Here is a 23,613-nt window from a genome sequence, read left to right on the forward strand (position 1 = left end):
CTTCATAAGTACAGGAGGGAGTCTCTTTGATATACTCATTTGCAAACTCTACATTCTTGACCTAGTTGTGCAGAATCCATGTAATCATTCCACCTAACCTAATAGGTGTAGGAAGCACCTAAAGTATATATATATATATATATATATATATATATATATATATATATATATATATATATTCAACCACCAAAACTGGATAACATTGATGAAGCTAAGAAATGCATTCTGCCAGGAAACAGATATAGATATTTCCTAAGAGACAAAGCTAGAGCATGTCAAATACAAAAGTGAATGTCAATGGCAAACCAGTAAACTGAAAATGGAGTTCCAGTTGGTAGATTCTGAGAAAGGATAATAAGAGCTGAAAAGGGTTTCAACCCATAAGAACAAAAATGCCAATGAACCAGATCTTTCTGGTACGAGACCAATATTCAAAGGTGGAAAATGGAAAGACCTAAGGCTCCAACTGCATTTGTAGTAGAGGATAGCCTTGTTGGGCACCAAAGGAAGGTTAAGCCCTTGGTCCTCCCTTGGTTTGACTTGCATTTAAAGGGAATGTGAAGGGACAGTAATGGGATGGTTTATAGAAGAAGTGGAGAGGGACCTGTTAGGGATCTTATGGGAGGAAATTCTAAAAGGAAACAGTATTTTAAATATAAATATATAAATATACATTTTAAAAAAAGAAATAAAATTTGTAAAAAATAAAAGATATAAGAAATAAAAGAAGAGAAAACTACCAGCTAATTACAGCTATTGACTCAGAAATCTAATGAGTCACTATCAGGTAATGACAGTCATAGAAATAATAGTTGAAGGACTGAGATGATGATGTTTCAAATAGAAGCTCTTCTCTATCCCAGATATCAGGGTCAGGCACAAACTGCACTATAGGAATCTAAAGCATGGAGGAGTTTACACAGAGCTAGGGTTACAAAACTTGTCCTTCCCGTGTTCTTTAAGTCCCTTTTCTTCTTGTCAAAAAGAATAAAGGCCATCCACTCTCAGGAAAACAACTGTGCCCTTTCCATCCCTTGGCTTTTGGAATAAAGAAATGAATGATATAAACTCTCTGACTTCCAGGAACCATAAGAACAGGTAAGTCCAGATGATTTTGAGAGGCTCCCATGTCCTCATTCCCATATGTGGAAAGCTGAGATGAAGGCTGTCTCTTCAGGAAACCCACTAAACACCTACCCCGGACTCACTGAGCTCTCAAATGGACCAGGTAATTCTTCCTTTTTGATACCAAAACAGAAGGGAAGCTTTCTTTGCACATCTCTGATTTCTTCATCCTCTTTGTTCTCCCTTCAAAAATGTCTGTTTATTCTGAATTAAAGGCCAATTAGTAAGCTCTAGGGGTACTGAAGAAATATCTGAGAGGCAGATGCTATCAGGACAACACTTGTGACCTCACAAAAGGAGCTAGGGCTCTCTAGGTTACAAGAGATTTTTCAGAGAGGGCCTAATGATAATGTCTCTTAGAACGCCCATGGCCTACATGCTGAACAGCTTTCCTTACATTGACCAGTTTCAAGAGTGCCTTTTCCAGGAGAGTCTCTTGTGTCACAGTGGAAACATTTACGTACTCCATCTCTCTATAAAGTTAGATACTTCTCTTTTCTTCATTAGTGGTTACATGCTCTGAATGGTGAAAGTTAGTCAGGGGCATGTCACGGGTAGAAAAGATTTAGGAAGATGGAGTGGAGGTGATTCTTCTAGATAATATTTATACTCCCAGGATTATTCCTGTGACATACAGTTCAATTTTCTAGGTTTTCTCTGTTTCGCAACGGGCAGTATTTTCCCTATAGACCTTTAATTTATTGAATATTGTATTACAAATGTGATCATATTCTAGTTTTCTTCTCTTGCTTAGTGATGAAAAAAGTGATACCCAGTACTGTATTAGAACAAACATTATATAGTACACCTAAAGAAAACAAATTGCTCCCAAGGTCAACGTAACTTCATAAGTAAGCAATTTGAATTCACAGAGAAATGGTAAAGTATTGTATTATTTATCCTTAAAAGGATACTTGTAAGAATCTTTTAGAAACAGAAATCTAAACATCTGTATAAAAATGTTATATCTGCTTTAAATGATCAGAATGCACATCTGTGATTGGCAAACCTTATTAAATCCTATCAGGAAGCTGAGAGTAAAACTGGTTCAGAAAGCAGTCATCAACAGTCCAGCATTTGTGACAGTCACACCATTAGCCTGTGCCGCCATTGTTCTTGATCCCTGACCTTAAAAGATCCCAGCCTTTCCGAACTACAAATTGTTCCATACATTGTTTTTTATATCAGAGTCAGTAGGGAAAAGATCTTAGCCAGCTTCACAAACAATTTTATTTTTCCAAATGCTTTTAATGGGTTGTGGTCCTCGCTAATCATTCTACATTTCCTCGGGCAATGATATAAGCAATGATCTACCCCAGAGGCAATTGCTAAAAGACCTGTATCACTCTTATTGCAAATGCCAATGGCACTGCCCTCTGAGTGGTAGAAAGCTCCATGAGGATTTTCATGCACTTCTTAGATTAAGAGAGAATGAGTGCAATAACTGAGCACCACTCTGCCTGAAATCCTCGTGGGGTTCATGACTCACCAAGGTCCAACGAGACTGTGCTGAAGAGTGGGCCATACCCCAGGATTTCTAAAGCTCTGTGCCATTCCTCCTTCACAGGCCTTGACAATACTCCATTTCAGAACCAAATTTGAACTATGCTTTTACCCTAGATATAATTTCAAATACTATACTAATTAGGGAGAGTGTGCAGCCTTACATTGTCCTTGACTTTAAAGGAATTGCTTTACATTTCTTTCCATTTAGGTTGATGCTGGGTACCGGCCTGCTGTCCATTGCCTCTATTATGTTTCTGCATAGGACTCGTATCCCTGATTGCTCTCACCCTTTTAACATGAAGGTGGGTTGGAATATTTTTGCAAGCTTTTTAAATATCTAATGAGATTATCATGTTTCAGTTTCATTATATAGTGAATTATATTGATGGATTTTCAGAAATTGAAACATCTCTGCCTCCCCCTAGAAATTAATAATTACACAGCATAACCTACAGAAAGGATCTCACATTCACATGCATACTCCAATAGCTCCCCCCCAAAAAAAAAACAAAAAATACAAACAAAAAAAATCATGCACCCTACTGAACAGATGTAATACTCACATACATACTCAAACATCCTAATCGAAAACACAAGAACCAAAAAAACATGCAAGCAAAAAAAAAAAAAAAAAAAAACCCTGCTCCCGCAACATCTCATTAATACCTTTAAGCATTAATGTCCTCTACTCAACAGTAAAAGGACACAGGCTAACACAATGGATGTAAAATCAGGATCTATCCTTCTGTTGCACTCAAGAAACACAATCCAGCAACCAAGATAGACACAACCTCAGACCAAGGGGTTGGAAAAGATTTCCAACCTAATGGACACAAGAAACAAGATGGTGTAGCCATTCTAACATCCAGCAAATCAGACTTTCTACCAAAAGTAATCAAAAGAGACGGGGAAGGATACTTCATATGCATCAGAGGAAAAATCCACCAAAATGACATCTCAATTCTGGATGTATATAGGCCAAAGACAAAAAGCAGAAATATTGGTGAGAGAAATATTGCTAAAGCGTAAATATCACATCGAACCTCACACATTAATAGTGGGTGACATCAATGTCCCATCTCACCAAAGGCAGGCCATTGAGACAGAAATTAAAAAAATAAATAAATAAATGATTTAACAAACACGGGGTTCAATAAAATTGACCTCACTGATATCTACAAAATAGTTCACACAAACACAAAAGTACACACTCTCTTTTCAGTACCTCATGGAACCTTATCCTAAAATGAACATGTTCTCCCACTCTAAAGAAGCCACAATGGATACAGAAATACTGCACTAACCATTGGATCTTCTCAGATCACCATGGATTAAAACTGGACTTCAACAATAAGAAAAAGTGTATAAACTCATTGAAATTCAATATCTGGCAACTTAAGATCCACCAGTTCACGGAAGAGATGAAAAACAAAAAGTGCTCCTAGAATTTAATGAAAATGAAGGCACAACTTCTCCAAACTTACCTGCATATGCAGCACAGGGTGCTTTTATAAAGAAACCGGAGAGACCCCACACTAGCAACTTCCCAGCACACCCTAGATCTCTAAAATAAAAAGAAGCAAATACATATTAAAGGAGGAGACAGCAAGAAATGATCAGACTCAGGGTGAGAGTGATCCATCAGAAACAAAGAGAATACAAAGATCAAAAAAACAAAAACAAAAAAAAACAAAAAAAACAAAAAAACAAGAGCTGGTTCCTTGGGAACATCAATCCGACAGACAAATCCTCAGACAGATAATGTAATAGGAGGAGAGAGCATCCAAATAACAAATTCAGAAATGAACAGGGAGCCGTATCAATGTACAATGATGAAAGTCACATAATCATTAGTTCTCACTTTAAAGTGGATGATTGTGTAGACTGATTGCACTGACCACAGGTAAATTTAGGTAAGATAAACTCTGTAAATAGCTCTACAACACCTAATGAGACACAAACAGTAATTAAGTTTCCCTACTGAAAGAGCCCAAGGGCCAGATTGTTTGAGTGCAGACTCCTACCAGGTTTTCAAAGAATTCTCAACCTACACCAAAAAACAGAAACAGGAGGAAAACGCCAAAATGATTCCATGACACCAGTGTCGCCCTGACACATAAATCACAAACGACACAACAAAGAAAGAATTTCAGAAGAATTTCCCTTACCAACATTGGTGGAAAAAATACTAGGTAAAATGCTCAAAAATAAAATCCAAGGGCATATCAAAACCGCCATTCAGTGCCATCATGTAGGCTACCTCCTGAGGCTGCAGGAGTGGATCAATCTATGAAAACCCATCAAAGTGATCCACTATATAAGCAAACTGAACTGAAAAATAAAAATATTCTGCCCTCAGCATTTCACATTAACGTGCGAGCTCCACCTGGAGTTAACTTTGTGGATGTTACATACCATGCAGTATATATATATATATATATACACATATATATTTATATTGTATATAAATACATATATATATATACATATTTATACACATATATAAAATATTATTATAATAAATTAATATATTAAAGTGATATGTACAATCATTATAATAATATAATTAATAATATACTATATTAACATATTAAAGAATATTATTATTAAAATAAATAATATAGTCATATTTTATTAATACATTATATTATTATATATTTATATCATAATAAAATATAATTGATACTAATATATTATGTTAGTATATTAAATTATTATATAGTAATGGACTATACCTCTCTTACCCTCTTCTGACTCTCTAACCACACCCTCAGTACTCCAGTATCAACTTTCCCCTCTGTCTCACTGTCATAGGCTTTAACATTTAAAGAACAGTTAAAAGGGACAGAAGGTTCATATGCGATCTCCTTAATCCATGAAAGAGGACTAGTCAGGGGCAACCTCCTTTGAGGAAGCAGATAAATATCAGGATACAAATAACATTTGCTGGGGGAAGATCAAATTCAAATAATGACTTTGCATATCTATCCAGTGTATTCTGAGAAAATGGGGAATATTTTTCCTAAAGACCCAGCTATACTACTCCTGGCCTTATATCTGAAAAAACCTCTGCCATACCGCAAGGACATGTGCTCCATAACGTTCTAACTGCTTTCTTCATAATGAGCAGAAAATAGAAATAACCCAGAAGCCCCTCAACCAAAGAATGGCTACAGAAAATGTGGTTCATTTACACTATGGAATACTACACAGTTATGAAAAATAAGGACATTGTGAAGATGCAGTGGAGTAGATGGAATGAGAAAGTATTGTTCTGAATGAGGTAACTGAGTCCCAAAATAACATGTACATACTCACTTAAAAGAGGGTATTAGCCATAAAGTACAGAATTCAAACACTAAGATCTAAGGAACCAAAGAGGCTAAACAAGAAGAAAGACCCAAGAAAAATTATTGAATTTCACTCAGAAGGAGGAATAAAATAATGAGAGGAGGCAGATGGAAGGAAAGGAATGGGTGGCTGAGGGGATGGGACGGGAAATGGGGTTTGAGAATCATTTCTTGAGAGAGACGAGCAAGAGGGACAGAGGGCCAAGAGAATAAAGAGAAATCAGTGACTGTCCAGGGTGGGTGCTATCTCTAAGATTTGCCTGCAATCTGGGATTGGTGAGGATACCCTAGCGTGTATGAGGGTGACTTTAGTTGAGACTCGGAGCAGTGGGGATACAAATACTGAAATGGTCACTTTCCATAGCCACAGAGGACTAAAAGTGGAAGGATAAGGACACAAAGCCACCCCCAAAATTTTGACACAGAAATTGCCCTCTCTATAAGAGACACAGGTACAGAGATGGAAGAGAAATGAGGGAATGGACAAAGGATAAGTAGCCGGATGTGAGACTTATCCTACGGGCAAACCTCAAACACTGACATGTTTGCAGACGGGAGGATAGCATTATTGTTCTCTGCAAGGCTCCACCGAGCAGCCGACTGACACAGAAGCAGAGGTGCACGGCCAAAGATCGGATAGAGCTCAGAGAGTCTAACCAAAGAGCTGAGGAAAGGACTGAAAGAGGCAAAGGAGCACAGTGGTCTTCACGAGGGTTCACTAAACCCGTCGCCTGTCTTTGGATCCTGTTCTCCTACTCGAGCTTCGTTTTCAGGACCTGGTGGGAGATGATGAATCTAACCCTGCAAAGACTTGATGTGCCAGGGGAGAGGGTGCACCCAGAAGGGCACTCCACTCTCTCAGAGAAGATGGGGAGAGGATAGAAAGAGGGGCTGTAAATGGTGGGAGCCTGGAGGAGTGTGGTGACAGTGCAGCATTCAGAATGTTACCTGGTGAATATATACAACCATTCTTGCAAGGGGCACAGGCATGACATCACGGGGATGGTGGCGTGACATCATGGGTGTGGCTCATGACATCGTGTAGGTGGGGCATGACATCATGGGAGTGGGGCATATCCTCATGGGGATGGGGTCATGATATCATGAAGCTTCATGGAAAATAGTTGAAACTAGAAAAAAAAAAACAAAAACAAAAAAAAAAAAAAAAAAAAAACAGCCCGAGAGCGAGCTGAGACCTAGAGACACAAACATGGCGCGTGTTTACCTATGGATGGTATCAGGTGTGAGGCAAATCATATTCTATCTACAATCCACAAATGGATAGAGGACAAAGGAAAGGAGAAGGCCGGTGAGAGGGAAAGCATCAACCTCTCTGAAAGGAAAACTGTAACAGATTCTGTGATTGAAGTGCTGACGACTGAGACAGGAGCTGAAGGTTGGTGGGGAAGATGGAGGGATAGCGCTGTGCAGAGAGAACCGGCCAGAACTGGGGGACATATAGGTTAATGCAGAAACTCAATGGATGCACTTGTTAGTTCATGGCGTCTAGAGAACAACCTCCCGAGTATTTAATCTGATAGAGAACGCAGAGTCCGAACCTTCAATCTTTTGAAATCAAGCAAGTGGAACCTCAGGTTTTGGGATGGGGCACATTCAGTGGAGTCGGTTTCTGAGGAGGTCAAATGGAGATCCCTGAATAACAGACCGATGCTGGGACAGAGATTATAAAAAGATTATAAAAGCTCAAGCAAATGAGCCCTTCTGGTACCTTAAGCCTCCATCGATGTAAATCCACCCGAAAACCCCTTCCCGCTCTTCAAGGTTTGTGTAGCCCTTGTTCAACCTGAGTAAAATATATGCACACAGCGCGTCCCTGAATACCTTCTAACAGAGTTGTGACACTGAATACCTTGGAGCAACCCCCAACTCACTTACAGGCAGACCAAGATTCTGTTGACCGACTAGTTCCAGAGGCCACTTCATCCTTTTGCACCTGGACACTCTAAGAAGCATACATCAGAGATGTCTGTGTGTGTGTGTGTGTGTGTGTGTGTGTGTGTGTGTATTTGTCTGTGTGTGTGTCTGTGTATCTGTGTGTCTGTCTGTGTATCTATGTGTCTGTCTGTGTGTCTGTGTGTGTATTTTTATGTGTGTGAGTGTTTGTGTGTGTTTGCATCTGTGTGTGTCTATCTCTGTGTATGTGTGTGTATGTGTGTTTATGTGTGTGTATGTGTGTGTATCTGTGTGTGTGTATCTGTTTGTCTGTCTGTGTCTCTCTTGGTGTGTCTGTGTGTATGTGTGTGTGTCTGTGTGTGTGTGGATATGTGTGTTTATGTGTGTGTGTGTGTGTGTGTGTGTGTATGTGTGTGTGTGTGTGTTAGTCATGCACAAGCTAACCATCCTCACACAGACTGTCTGGTTTGCTTTTCTTTTTGGAAAGTTGGCAAATCTTTCTCCTGTCCTAAGAAAAGAACACCCTGATTCTCAAATCTCTCTGTGAAGTCATGACAGGTTGAGTGATTTTCAAGTATGAGGAGTCTGTCCTAGTGAAAATAGCTTTCATGGGTAAAATAACCCTTGAAAAACATGTCTCAATATTTACTTTACTTAGTCTGTGATCCCTTGAGGGGATTATTCTATTATTATTATTATTATTATTATTATTATTAAAATAATCATCATCATCATCATCATCATCATATTATTATTATTATTATTATTATTATTACTATTCCAGGATTATTACATTATTTTATTGTCTGTGCTGTTACCAGTGTGCTAATGTTCACTGATGGCAGGAAGATTATTTTCCATGTGTGTCCCATTCGACGGCCATGTTTTAGTTCTTGAAACTGAAAGTTTCATTTACATGTTCCCAAGAGCAAATACATGCAAGTACAGAAAGTTCCTTGGTCTTGTACATGAGAGTGACACCCTCACATAGTCTTCTGATCTATTTGAGGAACAGAATTTAGATAGGCAATGAGAAGGTTGGTGACCAAAGACCCAAGTTATGGAGAAATAAGACAGTTTTCACAATATTACAGGTTTTGGGGGTTGGTAGACATTACATAACCATCTTTTCATTTATAGCAGGAAGAGTCAAAATTATTAAAATATTGTAGGCAGAAAATTTTAACAACATATTAATGCTGGCTAATTTAAATTCCTGTATTTTTTTCTCTGGAACATTATATATTCTCTTTAAGGTTCTTCTTGAAATTATTTGAAGATGTGAAAACCGGTATGTGTTTATCTGTACACATTCATATAGCATGGCCGTCACTCTAGTGAAGGACAGACTGCACGACTGTCAAGAGAAAGACTGACTTTCTTGCCAAAGGAATAAACCTTCATGTTGACGGAGGCAGTTTCGATCTTAGGTGCAGATGTTTAAAATCCCCTGAATGCTTCCTACAGCTACCGTTTCCAATATGTGGTTATAACCTCGGATGTGGTTTGTTCTTTGAATTTTTTTTTTAAAACTACAAGAAAGTTTCGATTGCATATACTATTTGGAGATGTTGTCTTTTATCTTTTCTATCGATGTACTCTGGGTTGTAGACCGTTAGGCATTTTATGATCTATCTCTCACAGCAGGGGCTGCCGATGAGTTGAGTCTTCATCAGGAATAAAGGAAAGAAGACAGGTAAGGTAATAGAGAACTCCCTGATGTATTTATCCCCTGTGAATCTGAGATGGCTGTTGTCATCAACCCGTATATATAAACTTTAACTTTACAACAAAGTATACTCACATGAGTTTAAACCTTTGTACTTTTCATTGTGTAAATATTTGCAATAAAGAGAGTTTTCAAAGTAATAAAGTTGTGTGATGTGTGTAACACTTTTAATAGATTCTCTTGTATAACTTAAAAGAATATATAAATGGTTTTCCTTCATGTTGAATATAATGTAGACAGTGTCTCTTCTAACAATATATGTTGTAATTTTGGCCTCTATAAAATTAAATATGTTCATGTCTTGCCTAAACTTCCACCACAAGTACTTATGGAATACTTCCTATACTTACTTAGTGTTTTTTCCTAAATATTGACTTTAAAATGCATTCAGCAGAATAGATATTGAGGCGGATGGAGGGAGGGAGGAAACTGAATAGAAGGGGAGGTAGAGAAGGGAGTATGTAGGAGGAATTAAGTATAGTGAGTTTGGAAGAATTAGGTATAGTGATTCCAGGGAAAAGGGAATGGAAATCACAAGTGTGGGGTGCACATCTCTAGAAATTGCCAGAGAATGGGAAAAGGCGAATCCCCAGGGTGTCTATTGGGGTGACTCTAGCAATAGAGATACAGAACCTTAATTTGCCATTTCTGTAGCCAGGCATGACTCCCAATGATGTGACATGGAAGAAAACACACCCACAAAACGTTCAAACCAAAATGAACACAGCCTACAAGATCTTCTGAGACAAATATAGATACAACAGACATGGAAGGAACGTCCAACCAATGGTTAGCATAGATTGAGAACTACCTCGTGGTCAAGCACCGATCCCTGACACTATTAATGACACTCTATTGTGATTGTAGACAGATTCCTAGCATAACTGTCCTCTGAGTGACTCCACCCATCAGCTGAGAGAAACAAGTGTAAAGATTCATGACCAAACACTAGCTGGAGCTTGGGAAATCTTAAAAAAAAAACAAAGAAAAACAGGTGAAGAATTGAGGCCCAGATGATATGAGGGACTCCATAGGAAGAACAATAGAGTCAACTCACAGTGATTCTTGTGATCTGCCAAAGACTGAACTACCAATCAGAGAGTGAAAGTGGACAGAACCTGAGCCCCCAGGACATAGGTAGCAAGTGTGTAGCTTTGTCTTTTTACAGGTGCCATCGAAAATGAGTGTTGCCATCCCATGAAGACGGAGCACCGATTTTTGGATGTAAAGTGAGTAAATAAATAAATGAATTTTAAAGAAACAGATATCCCATCAACATACAATATGTTTTGGGAAATTCCAATTCTAGTTGTTAGGTATCCACATGAAGACAAAGACTGTGGAGTGCCTATGTCCTTAGAGGCCATAATCCTTTTCATTCTATTCTTCCATCAGAATCCCCAAGCTCCAACTGTGGTTTGACTAATGAGTTTTTGCATCTGACTGAGTGAGCAGATTTGTGGAGTCTCTGAGACTAGACTCCTGTCTGCAAGCATAGCAGAGTGTCATTAATAGTGTCAAGGATCGGTGCTGATCCATGGGGGACTTCTCAATCTGTACTAACCATTGGATGACCATTCCTCACTCTCTGCTCTATGCACGGACCCTGCATTTCCTGTGGTCAGAATACATTTTGGGTCAAAAGTTAGTGTCTCTATCACTCCATTTTGGTTGCTCTCTGGCTACAGGAGGAGGGCTCTTCAGGTGGATATCACTGAGGCTGTGAGTCTCAAGTAAGGAAAAACCCATTGATTCATGGGCAACATTCTTACCCCAGGTCTAGGCCTCTTTCTGTATATGACCTCAACCTCCCCACCCCTATCCATCTAGACTGATGTGTCTGGACTCAGTGGCAGAGGATGTGACTAGCATCACAGAGACTGGACATGCATCATGAAAGAATAACCCTGTGGGGTCTGAAACTCCTTAGAGGAGAAAGGGCTGGGAGATAGATTGTGAGAAGTGTGAACTAGAGGGGGCCAGAGTGCAGTATGTAAAGTGCATAAATAAACAAATAACTATATAAATAACTAGGTCTACTTGAAGGAAGGATGCAGTTGTGTGTGTGTGTGTGTGTGTGTGAATGTGTTGTCTGTGTGAGATATATATATATATATATATATATATATATATATATATATATATGAAGGTAAGAAGCAATTCTGTGAATTTAATATTAAATTATCACATTTGAGACAACAGTGGTCTATGCAGAAGACAGGCAGCTTAGGCACTATATTTACAAAAAAAATGGCGTTTGATGAATATGAAGAAATGATTCGGTAATTAATAGCACTATCTGTACTTGCAGAGGACCCAGGGCCAATCCCCAGCTCCCATGTTACAGCTTACAGGTGGCTGTAATTTCAGCATCACGGAATCTCACATGCTCTTCAACCTCCTGGGCAGAAGGCATGCATATGTCTCACATGTAGACAAGCAGGTAATACACTTACATAAGTACAACAAAAAGTACTAAGCTGTTCCTTGTTGAAATCATTTGATTTACGTGAATATTCAAAGTGATAATCACAGTCAAATAAAAATTGTATTGATCCATAATAATCAAAGCCAGAAAAAGTTAGCAATCACCTGAGTCACTTTAAATCTATTTACTTAAAAAATTGTAATAAAAATTTGCAGTAATAAAATTTAAATTTTATTAATATACATATAATATACCTTAGTATACTCATACATAGCTGAAAAATTATACTTTCCACATATTTGTTTAACTTTTTTTTTTTGTTCTTTTTTTCGGAGCTGGGGACCGAACCCAGGGCCTTGCGCTTCCTAGGCAAGCGCTCTACCACTGAGCTAAATCCCCAACCCCAATTGAACTCAGGACCTCTGGAAGAGCAGGCAGTGCTCTTAACCACTGAGCCATCTCTGCAGCCCTTGTTTAACTTTTATAAAGGTTGCAGTTTGTGGTTAGTTTTTGTTGGATATTGTAGGTGTTTATTTTCAAGTATTAGCTCATAGAGTCTCTAAACTCATGCAGAATATATTACAGGAACTGAGGTCCTCTTCTGTTGAATCCAGGAATGCTGCTATCTGTTTTTCTTGTTGTCTGATCATTTTTCTCTATGTATATATGAACAAGGATATTCATGTTCTGGATTTCTTCCAGTTTTGTCAAGCTGATACCTGATAGCTGATAGCTGATAACTGGAGAATATATAATTTTTGAAGATCATTTTAGGAACTATTTCTGATATCTGCACTATCAATGTTGTAGACTTTCTAATACATGTTCAAATGAATGGCTATTCAGGGAGTAAACATGCCTTAGTTACTGTTGTTTTGTCTTTTTAAAAGAAGAAATGTGAAAGGGATGGGGGTTGAGGTAAGGGACTCTGAGGGGGAAAATAGGAAGGAGGGCAGCATTTGAGACATAAAGAAATTAATAAAATGAATAAATACAAAAAATAAGCAGAAGTCAAAATATACAGAAAAATATCAGATTTAATTGATAGGAAACAATGCTCTTTTGTATCGTACCCCACTCCTGAATTTTATATTACATAATCCATCTAATAACTAATTCTCAAAAATTAGATAATTGAAAAAAAACATATTACAAGTACCACAGTAGGTTGACCAAATCATAAAAGCAATGTTTGTACTACTGTACACTTTCTATATTCTATGCCCATATCCAATCCAGAAATCCATTGACATTCAATTATTACATACTGTACGTTATTCTATTCTGTGATAATTCATTACTATTTTTATCTTCTATGACCAGACCTTTGAAGAGAAATAATTACTTTGGTAGAATGTCTCTGATTTTGGATTTGCCTAGCGTTTTTTTTTCTTTTTTAGGTTGAGATTGTATGTACTTGATGCAGATACCAAAAATTGTTTCCTGCTTTTTTAGTCTCAGTTCAGCACTAGGTGGACACCTGGCATCTTAATATCGCCCCATTAGGGAGCAATGAAATTATTTTAAATTATTTTCCTTTGATAGTTAAAAAATATTTTAATGTATTTTTCTATTGGATTTCCTTTTAAACTAATAGAAGTTTTAGAAGAATTACTTAAATACTATGAAAAGACTGTGTGTCTCTTCAAAATTTTAGGCTTTGTTTTCAGTTTCTCGGTCATTTTTTTTCCAAAACTTTGGCCTTAATGGTCCTTCCTACCTCTAAGTAGACTCAAAACAAGACTTCTGAGGAAAATATAATCAATGTCTTAATGTTTGGGTGACTCATGACTCAAACAATACTTTAGTTTTAGTATCACTGTAATTTATATTTTAAAATCTTCCATATTGTCTGCACACCAAAATGGAATTCTATTTTTATTTCATTATACACATAAAGACCCAAGATTCTAATTTTATTTTATTGGGGAATAACAACCAGTATCTAATTTTCTAACACTAGCTGACCTTTTATATTAGTCTTCTGTCACTTGTAAACTCACTTATTTTCCTTTATAATGTGTGCATGCATGCAGATGTGTTTGTGTGTGTGTGTGTGTGTGTGTGTGTGTGTTTGTGTTTATCTGAAACTATGATGTTGATTTTGAGAATCACGTGGCTGAAATTCTTTTCCAACACCCTGTTAGAAATCATAAAAGGGAAGAATGATTACTCCTGTTCCAAAATCATAGGCGCTGGGTGCCCAAATCTGACATGTGGACTGACCAAATGGTACACAAAGCAGAGTCTAACAATTCACTCCCCTGAGAACTACTTAGGAGTTCCAGTCCAGTGAAATGAATTTACATGTACTGAGGAATATGGAATTGTAGCAAAATGAGCTGAGATCACTTGGAAGTATTTCTTGGAAGATCTCCAAATAGCTAAGAAAGGATACAGAGAACTTTCAAGGACCCTGAGACATTAGCATGTGGTTTAAACTCTGCCCAGATCAAAATATTTAAGTACTGGACTAATCTACTAAACTTATTTAATAGTAATCGTACTTTACCACTGTTTGCAATTAAGAATGGTGGTGAATGTAGAGAACACTCTAAAACAAAGTTATGTTTCTAAAAGTTTGTTTCAAGACAGCCAGAAAGAGCACAGTGGTTTTGTTTTCTTTCTTTCACAGACTATGCACCTTTTTGAAAAAGCACTTTGTGATCCTCAATTACCTATTTGTTATCACAACTTTCTTCAGACCCAGAGTTTTTCTCAATGCAGCCTTGACTTCTTGTTTATTTAGGCTTTAGATGATGGTGTTCAGAATGAATGTCACTGCTGTATAGACCAAGAGATTATCAACTCCTGATGGGTGATTAGATTTGGGCCTCAAGTAGTTTTGTCCCAAACCTACAGGGCATTCCATTCTCCATGAAATAATTGCCAAATGGACACACAGACCACCACTCATTTGGGTTGCATAGTGAAGCTGGGCCATACGCTGGGCAAAGGCATGGGTGCCAATATGCATCACTCAGTTATACCAAAAAGTGTGAAGAAAAACATCTGTGTGGTACATCCCTCCTGAGAGAGTCGTAAGTACAAGGCTCTCCACACCTTAGGTGTGACAAAGCCCATGTAACCAATTTCCAGGATACATAAGTTCACCAGAAAGAAGTACATGGGGGTGTGTAGAGATGGACTGGTGAAGATAGCTAAGGCAATGAGAGAAGAATGTGGGTGAACAGAAGGAAGCATTCTCCAGGGACCTCAGAGAACTTGGCATTTGCAAAGCATTTGACAGTCAAGCCCTTCTCCTGCCACAAAGAGCAATTGACATAATTGACACTCATCTCCAGAAACACAGAACAGTAAGCAATTTTTAGGATTATTGTAGATGAGAGATATTAATTTTTTAGTATTTTAAAGCCTCAGTTACTTCAGAGTCAAAGTCAGTCTGCAGTTACAAAAATCAAAGCTTAGAAAAGATTTTTTTCTCACATAATTTCATATCTTATACTTTCTCTCTTAACACCAGGGAATTTTTCAAAGTGTGCTAAGCATTGAGCCAAGTGTCCAAATATTTACAAAAGAATTTGGAAACATGTAGTCCTGGACTAATGATGCTCAGGCGGAAGATTTACCTTCGGTTTAAGTTCAGTTTCACAGGCTGTATAAGCAATCATTCAAACGAAGGAAAAGAAAACCTTGAGTGTATCTCGATTTTTACACATTCTTATCATTAACTGGTTATCAATGTTATACAGAAAAACTGATCCACCCACTCATCTCTATGCTTTCCTGATGCCACAGGTATAGTCTCTCCAACCACCCTGTGTGTGTGTGTGTGTATGTGTGTGTGTGTGTGTGTGTGTTTGTGTGTGTGTGTGTGTGTGTTGGGCCCAGATTTTTCTCTGTTTGCCATTATGAATATTCAAACCCACACAATAAAGTTATCATTTCCTCAAGACTCATCATTTTTGAAGATGAATTAAAATCAAATAATCATTGGATAAATAAATAATTACTGGTTTACATACATAAATTTAAGGGCAGTGAACATCTAGATGTCTGCACAATAATGATGTGGACAGAAACAAATCTTAAGAAGTGTAAAATGAGCCATGAAAGAGAAGAAGTATCAACCAAACAACACCATAATTCTTCATGATGCATCGTTCAATATGGCACCTGTTATCTGTAACTTAATAGTTCCAGTCTCTTTTTTTTTTTGGTTCTTTTTTTTTGGAGCTGGGGACCGAACCCAGGGCCTTGTGCTTCCTAGGCAAGCGCTCTACCACTGAGCTAAATCCCCAACCCCTCCAGTCTCTTTATAGAACATGTTTTCTTAGAGAGAGTATGATTGTGTAGGCTTTAAATTACTGTTTTCCTAATATTGTTCATGATATTCTATCAATCAGACTATTGATTTAAATTTAAAAAAAGAGAAAAAAGAGGTGGTGTCTTGATATGTATTCCAGGCTAACCTGAAATTCCTAGTTCCTCTCCCTCGGTCTCTTAAATGTGGGTATTGTAAGAGCAAGACATGGTGCCTTGCTTGATAGAAATTTCTTCCTATTCTTTCATCTCAACATCTTAAAATTCTACCAAATTGCCTGTATTTCTGTACACATAGTATCTATGCAGTTCATTCCTCTTTGCTCACTTTTGCATCAGGCAGCTGCTGTATTCTTGCTTGGTTACTTACATGGAAAACTGTTCAGTTCCAGCACAGCCTTGTCTGTTTTCAGATAACATCCTTCTCTTCTGTCTACAGTTAAACTCTGTATTTCACACTGTAACTGATAAAGTAGTTGTTAGCACTGTGGTGGTGACTACATTTCACCTTGTTCAAATTGTAGCCTTATATGGATATTGAATATGGTCTGCAAAGTTCTTATCATTATTTTTACCATACTTACCAATCTGTGAGCTCTCATGTAATGAGAATTTCCAGTGTTTAGCTTATTTTGGCTCCTTAGAGATTCTGTCGGTCCCATCCCATTATATCTTCTGAAGTTCAATCTCATGTCTCTCAAGCATTGAAGATGTGTCAAACTCATTTTTCTCCCAGTTGATATCTTTTCTCTTCAAATGACATAACCTTACCTGTTTTTTTGGGGTGTGTATGTCTTTGCTGAAGTTTGGCTTTTCTTGCCAAAAAATACTTTCTCCTTACAAAGGTAGAATAGGAGATACCACCTGCCTATTAGCTTCTCTCTCTATTCACTTGATATAATGGGATTTCAGAGATTTGTGAGTAGATCAGTCACATGGTTGATCCACAAATCAAACGTGAGTTTCAGTATATCCAAATTATATATACACATGTTACCTATGTTTACAAATACCATTTAAGACACACACACACACACACACACACACACATACACATGCACATGCACTCACATGTATGCCACATACACATGTGTGCCTATATATTCATGCAAAACACAGACACAGAGAAACAAAATAGAGAAAGAGCACATGGAGATTGTACATGAATTAAAATATTAGTATAAACAAAAATGCAGGATAACAGTATTTGTTTACATCCCATTTCACCATTAGATCACTTAAAGAAGCGACTGAGAAAAAATATATTCCCCATTGGATTGCTTCTATGTGAAATAAGTTAATTTCCCAAATCACTTAAGTTGATCTGGAGTTGAATGCTTGTCAGCTACATGAGTCAAGAGCATGTGTGCATGTCTACCCACACACATTTCAGATTTAACTTTGTGTACACTCTGTTTTGGGGAACTTCTCATCATCATACATAATTTTCGTTTCTATTCAATAATTCATCACTAGATTAATTTTCTATTGGGGATAATGAAAAAGATAGCTCCCCAAACATCAACAACAAAAGAGCAAAACAATACGTACTTTCTCATGGGGGCAGGAGACATAATCACGTATACTAGCTTATTAGATCTATTACATTAGATCTGCACCCATTCATGCAAAAGTTATAAAAATCTAAGTGTAGAGAACATGAGACAGACTTAAAGCTCTGACAATTATTAAGCAGTATGTTTGTTGTACATAGTTGACCTCTCAGTGGACTTTGCTCTTGTAGAAAAATTACTGGAATGCAGAGGATTCTATTGTGATGGATTTCACACTTATTTTGATGTTTTGTAAATATGTCTCAATTTTCAATTAAAACAAACAAATTAACAAAAACAAATAAACAACCTTCCCACAGCTAACACAGAAAATGAATACTTTTATAATTTGAAATATTTTTAAAGAAACTTCCTTTTCTTTTGTTCTGTGTGTATAATAGGGCAACATATTTATTGTTCAGAGGCATAAAGTACAGACTACTGAGAAGCTAAGATGAAATAGTTATAAACCTGTCACATTATCAAAATATTCCATTTGCATAGCAGCATGGAAAGGTCGGTATACATTGTGACCCATTTTTTTCAATTATTTTTATTTATTTAATACTTAATAATAATTCTTTGGTTAACGGGCAAACATCCCCCTCCCCCCTCCCTTTCCTTATGGGTGTTCCCCACCAACCCTCCCCCCATTGCCACACTCCCCCAAACAGTCTAGTTCACAGGGGGTTCAGTCTTAGCAGGACCCAGGGCTTACCCTTCCACTGGTGCTCTTACTAGGATATTCATTGCTACCTATGAGGTCAGAGTCCAGGGTCAGTGCATGTATAGTCTTTAGGTAGTGCCTTAGTCCCTGGAAGCTCTGGTTGCTTGGCATTGTTGTACTTTTGGGGTCTCGAGCCCCTTCAAGCTCTTCTAGTTCTTTCTCTGATTCCTTCAACGGGTGTCCTATTCTCAGTTCAGTGGTTTGCTGCTGGCATTCGCCTCTGTATTTGCTGTATTCTGGCTGTGTCTCTCAGGAGCGATGTACATCCGGCTCCTGTCGGTCTGCACTTCTTTGCTTCATCCATCTTGTCTAATTGGGTGTCTGTATATGTATGGGACACATGTGGGGCAGGCTCTGAATGGGAGTTCCTTCAGTCTCTGTTTTAATCTTTGCCTCTCTCTTCCCTGCCAATGGTATTCTTGTTCCCCTTTTAGAGAAGGAGTGAAGCATTCACATTTTGATCATCTGTCTTGAGTTTCATTTGTTTTTGGCATCTAGGGTAATTCAAGCATTTGGGCTAATAGCCACTTATCAGTGACTGCATACCATGTATGTCTTTCTGTGATTGGTTTAGCTCACTCAGGATGATATTTTCCAGTTCCAACCATTTGCCTACGAATTTCATAAAGCCGTTGTTTTTGATAGCTGAGTAATATTCCATTGTGTAGATGTACCACATTTTCTGTATCCATTCCTCTGTTGAAGGGCATCTGGGTTCTTTCCAGCTTCTGGCTATTATAAATAAGGCTGCGATGAACATAGTAGAGCACATGTCTTTTTTATATATTGGGGCATCTTTTGGGTATATGCCCGAGAGAGGTATAGCTGGATCCTCAGGCAGTTCAATGTCCAATTTTCTGAGGAACCTCCAGACTGATTTCCAGAATGGTTTTACCAGTCTGCAATCCCACCAACAATGGAGGAGTGTTCCTCTTTCTCCACATCCTCGCCAGCATCTGCTGTCACCTGAGTTTTTGATCTTAGCTATTCTCACTGGTGTGAGGTGAAATCTCAGGGTTGTTTTGATTTGCATTTCCCTTATGACTAAAGATGTTGAACATTTCTTTAGGTGTTTCTCAGCCATTCGGCATTCCTCAGCTGTGAATTCCTTGTTTAGCTCTGACCCCATTTTTTAATAGGGTTATTTGTCTCCCTGTGGTCTAACTTCTTGAGTTCTTTGTATATTTTGGATATAAGGCCTCTATCTGTTGTAGGATTGGTAAAGATCTTTTCCCAATCTGTTGGTTGCCGATTTGTCCTAACCACAGTGTCCTTTGCCTTACAGAATCTTTGCCGTTTTATGAGATCCCATTTGTCCATTCTTGATCTTATAGCATAAGCCATTGGTGTTTTGTTCAGGAAATTTTTTCCAGTGCCCATATGTTCCAGATGGTTCCCTAGTTTTTCTTCTATTAGTTTGAGCGTATCAGGTATGATGTGGAAGTCGTTGATCCACTTGGACTTAAGCTTTCTACAGGGTGATAAACATGGATCAATCTGCATTCTTCTACATGTTGACCTCCAGTTGAACCAGCACCATTTGCTGAAAATGCGATCTTTTTTCCATTGGATGGTTTTGGCTCCTTTGTAAAAAATCAAGTGACCATAGGTGTGTGGGTTCATTTCTGGGTCTTCAATTCTATTCCATTGGTCTATCTGTCTATCTCTGTACCAATACCATGCAGTTTTCATCACTATTGCTCTGTAATACTGCTTGAGTTCAGGGATAGTGCTTCCCCCTGAACTCCTTTTATTGTTGAGGATAGTTTTAGATATCCTGGGTTTTTTGTTATTCCAGATGAATTTGCAAATTGTTCTGTCTAACTCTTTGAAGAATTGGATTGGTATTTTGATCGGGATTGCATTGAATCTGTAGATCGCTTTTGGAAAAATGGCCATTTTTACTATATTAATCCTGCCAATCCATGAGCATGGAAGATCTTTCCATCTTCTGAGGTCTTCAATTTCTTTCTTCAGTGTCTTGAAGTTCTTATTGTACAGATCTTTTACTTGCTTGGTTAAAGTCACACCGAGGTACTTTATATTATTTGGGTCTATTATGAAGGGTGTCGTTTCCCTAATTTCTTTCTCGGCTTGTTTCTCTTTTGTGTAGAGGAAGGCTACTGATTTATTTGAGTTAATTTTATACCCAGCCAATTTGCTGAAGTTGTTTATCAGCTTTAGTAGTTCTCTGGTGGAACTATTGGGATCGCTTAAATAAACTATCATATCATCTGCAGATAGTGATATTTTGACTTCTTCTTTTCTGATCTGTATCCCGTTGATCTCCTTTTGTTGTCTGATTGCTCTGGCTAGAACTTCAAGAACTATATTGAATAAGTAGGGAGAGAGTGGGCAGCCTTGTCTAGTCCCTGATTTTAGTGGGATTGCTTCAATTTTCTCTCCATTTAGTTTAATATTAGCAACTGGTTGGCTGTTTATGGCTTTTACTATGTTTAGGTATGGGCCTTGAATTCCTATTCTTTCCAGTACTTTTATCATGAAGTGGTGTTGAATTTTGTCAAATGCTTTCTCAGCATCTAATGAAATGATCATGTGGTTTTGTTCTTTCAATTTGTTTATATAATGGATCACGTTGATGGTTATCTGTATATTAAACCATCCCTGCATGCCTGGGATGAAGCCTACTTGATCATGGTGGATGATTGTTTTGATGTGCTCTTGGATTCGGTTTGCCAGAATTTTATTGAGTATTTTAGCATCGATATTCATAAGGGAAAATGTTCTGAAGTTCTCTTTCTTTGTTGGGTCTTTGTGTGGTTTCGGTATAAGAGTAATTTTGGCTTCACAGAAGGAATTCGGGAGTGATCCATCTGTTTCAATTTTGTGGATTAGTTTGGATAATATTGGTATGAGGTCTTCTATGAAGGTTTGATAGAATTCTGCACTAAAATCGTCTGGACCTGGACACTTTTTGGTTGGGAGAACTTTAATGACTGCTTCTATTTCCTTAGGAGTTATGGGGTTGTTTAACTGGTTTATCTGTTCCTGATTTAACTTCGGTACCTGGTATTTGTCTAGGAAATTGTCCATTTCCTGTAGATTTTCTAGTTTTGTTGAATATAGGCTTTTATAGTAAAATATGATGATATTTTTTTTAATTTTTCTCTGAATCTGTAGGTATGTCTCCCTTTTTATTTCTAATTGTGTTAATTTGGACACACTCTATGGGTCCTCTCGTTAGTCTGGCTAAGGGTTTATCTATCTTGTTGATTTTCTCAAAGAACCACCTTTTGGTTCTGTTGATTCTTTCTATGGTCTTTTTTGTTTCTACTTGGTTGATTTCAGCTGTAAGTTTGATTATTTCCTGCCTTCTACTCCTCCTGGGTGTATTTGCTTCTTTTTGCTATAGAGCTTTTAGGTGCGCTGTCAAGCTGCTGACATATGCTCTTTCCTGTTTCTTTCTGCAGGCTCACAGCGCTATGAGTTTTCCTCTTAGCACAGCTTTCATTGTGTCCCATAAGTTTGGGTATGTTGTACCTTCATTTTCATTAAATTCCAAAAAGTTTTTAATTTCTTTCTAAATTTCTTCCTTGGCTACGTTATCATTGAGTAGAGCATTGTTCAATTTCCACGTATATGTGGGCATTCTTCCCTTATTGTTATTGAAGACCAGTTTTAGGCTGTGGTGGTCTGATAGCACGCATGGGATTATTTCTATCTTTCTGTACCAGTTGAGGCCCGTTTTTTGACCAACTATATGGTCAATTTTGGAGAAAGTACAATGAGGAGCTGAGAAGAAGGTATATCCTTTTGCTTTAGAATAGAATGTTCTATAAATATCCGTTAAGTCCATTAGGCTCATGACTTCTCTTAGTCTGTCTACATCTCTGTTTAATTTCTGTTTCCAAAATCTGTCCATTGATGAGAATGGGGTGTTGAAATCTCCCACTATTACTGTGTGAGGTGCAATGTGTGTTTTGAGCTTTAGTAAGGTTTCTTTTACGTATGTAGGTGCCCTTGTATTTGGGGCATAGATATTTAGGATTGAGAGTTCATCTGTTGGATTTTTCCTTTGATGAATATGAAGTGTCCTTCCTTATCTTTTTTGATGACTTTTTATTGAAAATTGATTTTATTTGATATTAGAATGGCTACTCCAGCTTGCTTCTTCTGACCATTTGCTTGGAAAGTTGTTTTCCAGCCTTTCACTCTGAGGTAGTGTCTGTCTTTGTCTCTGAGGTGTGTTTCCTGTAGGCAGCAGAATGCAGGGTCCTAGTTGCATATCCAGTTTGTTAATCAATGTCTTTTTATTGGGGAGTTGAGGCCATTGATGTTGAGAGATATTAAGGAATAGTGATTATTGCTTCCTGTTATATTCATATTTGGGTATGAGGTTATGTTTTTGTGCTTTTCTTCTCTTTGTTTTGTTGCCAAGACGATTAGTTTCTTGCTTCTTCTAGTGTACAGCTTGCCTCCTTATGTTGGGCTTTTCCCTTTATTATCCTTTGCAGTGCTGGATTTGTAAAAAGATATTGTGTAAATTTGGTTTTGTCATGGAATATCTTGGTTTCTCCATCTATGTTAATTGAGAGTTTTGCTGGATACAGTAACCTGGGCTGGCACTTGTGTTCTCTTAGGGTCTGTATGACATCTGTCCAGGATCTTCTGGCTTTCATAGTTTCTGGCGAAAAGTCTGGTGTGATTCGGATACGTCTGTCTTTATATGTTACTTGACCTTTTTCCCTTACTGCTTTTAATATTCTTTCTTTATTTTGTGTGTTTGGTGTTTTGACTATTATGTGACGGGAGGTGTTTCTTTTCTGGTCCAATCTATTTGGAGTCCTTAGGCTTCTTGTATGCCTTTGGGTATATCTTTTTTAAGTTAGGGAAGTTTTCTTCTATGATTTTGTTAAAGATATTAACTGGTCCTTTGAGCTGTGAGTCTTCACTCTCTTCTATACCTATTATCCTTAGGTTTGATCTTCTCATTGAGTCCTGGATTTCCTGTATGTTTTGGACCAGTAGCTTTTTCT

Source organism: Rattus norvegicus, chromosome X (assembly GCF_021556685.1).
Source record: "Rattus norvegicus strain SHRSP/BbbUtx chromosome X, alternate assembly SHRSP_T2T, whole genome shotgun sequence".
In the NCBI taxonomy this organism is placed as follows: Eukaryota; Metazoa; Chordata; class Mammalia; order Rodentia; family Muridae; genus Rattus; species Rattus norvegicus.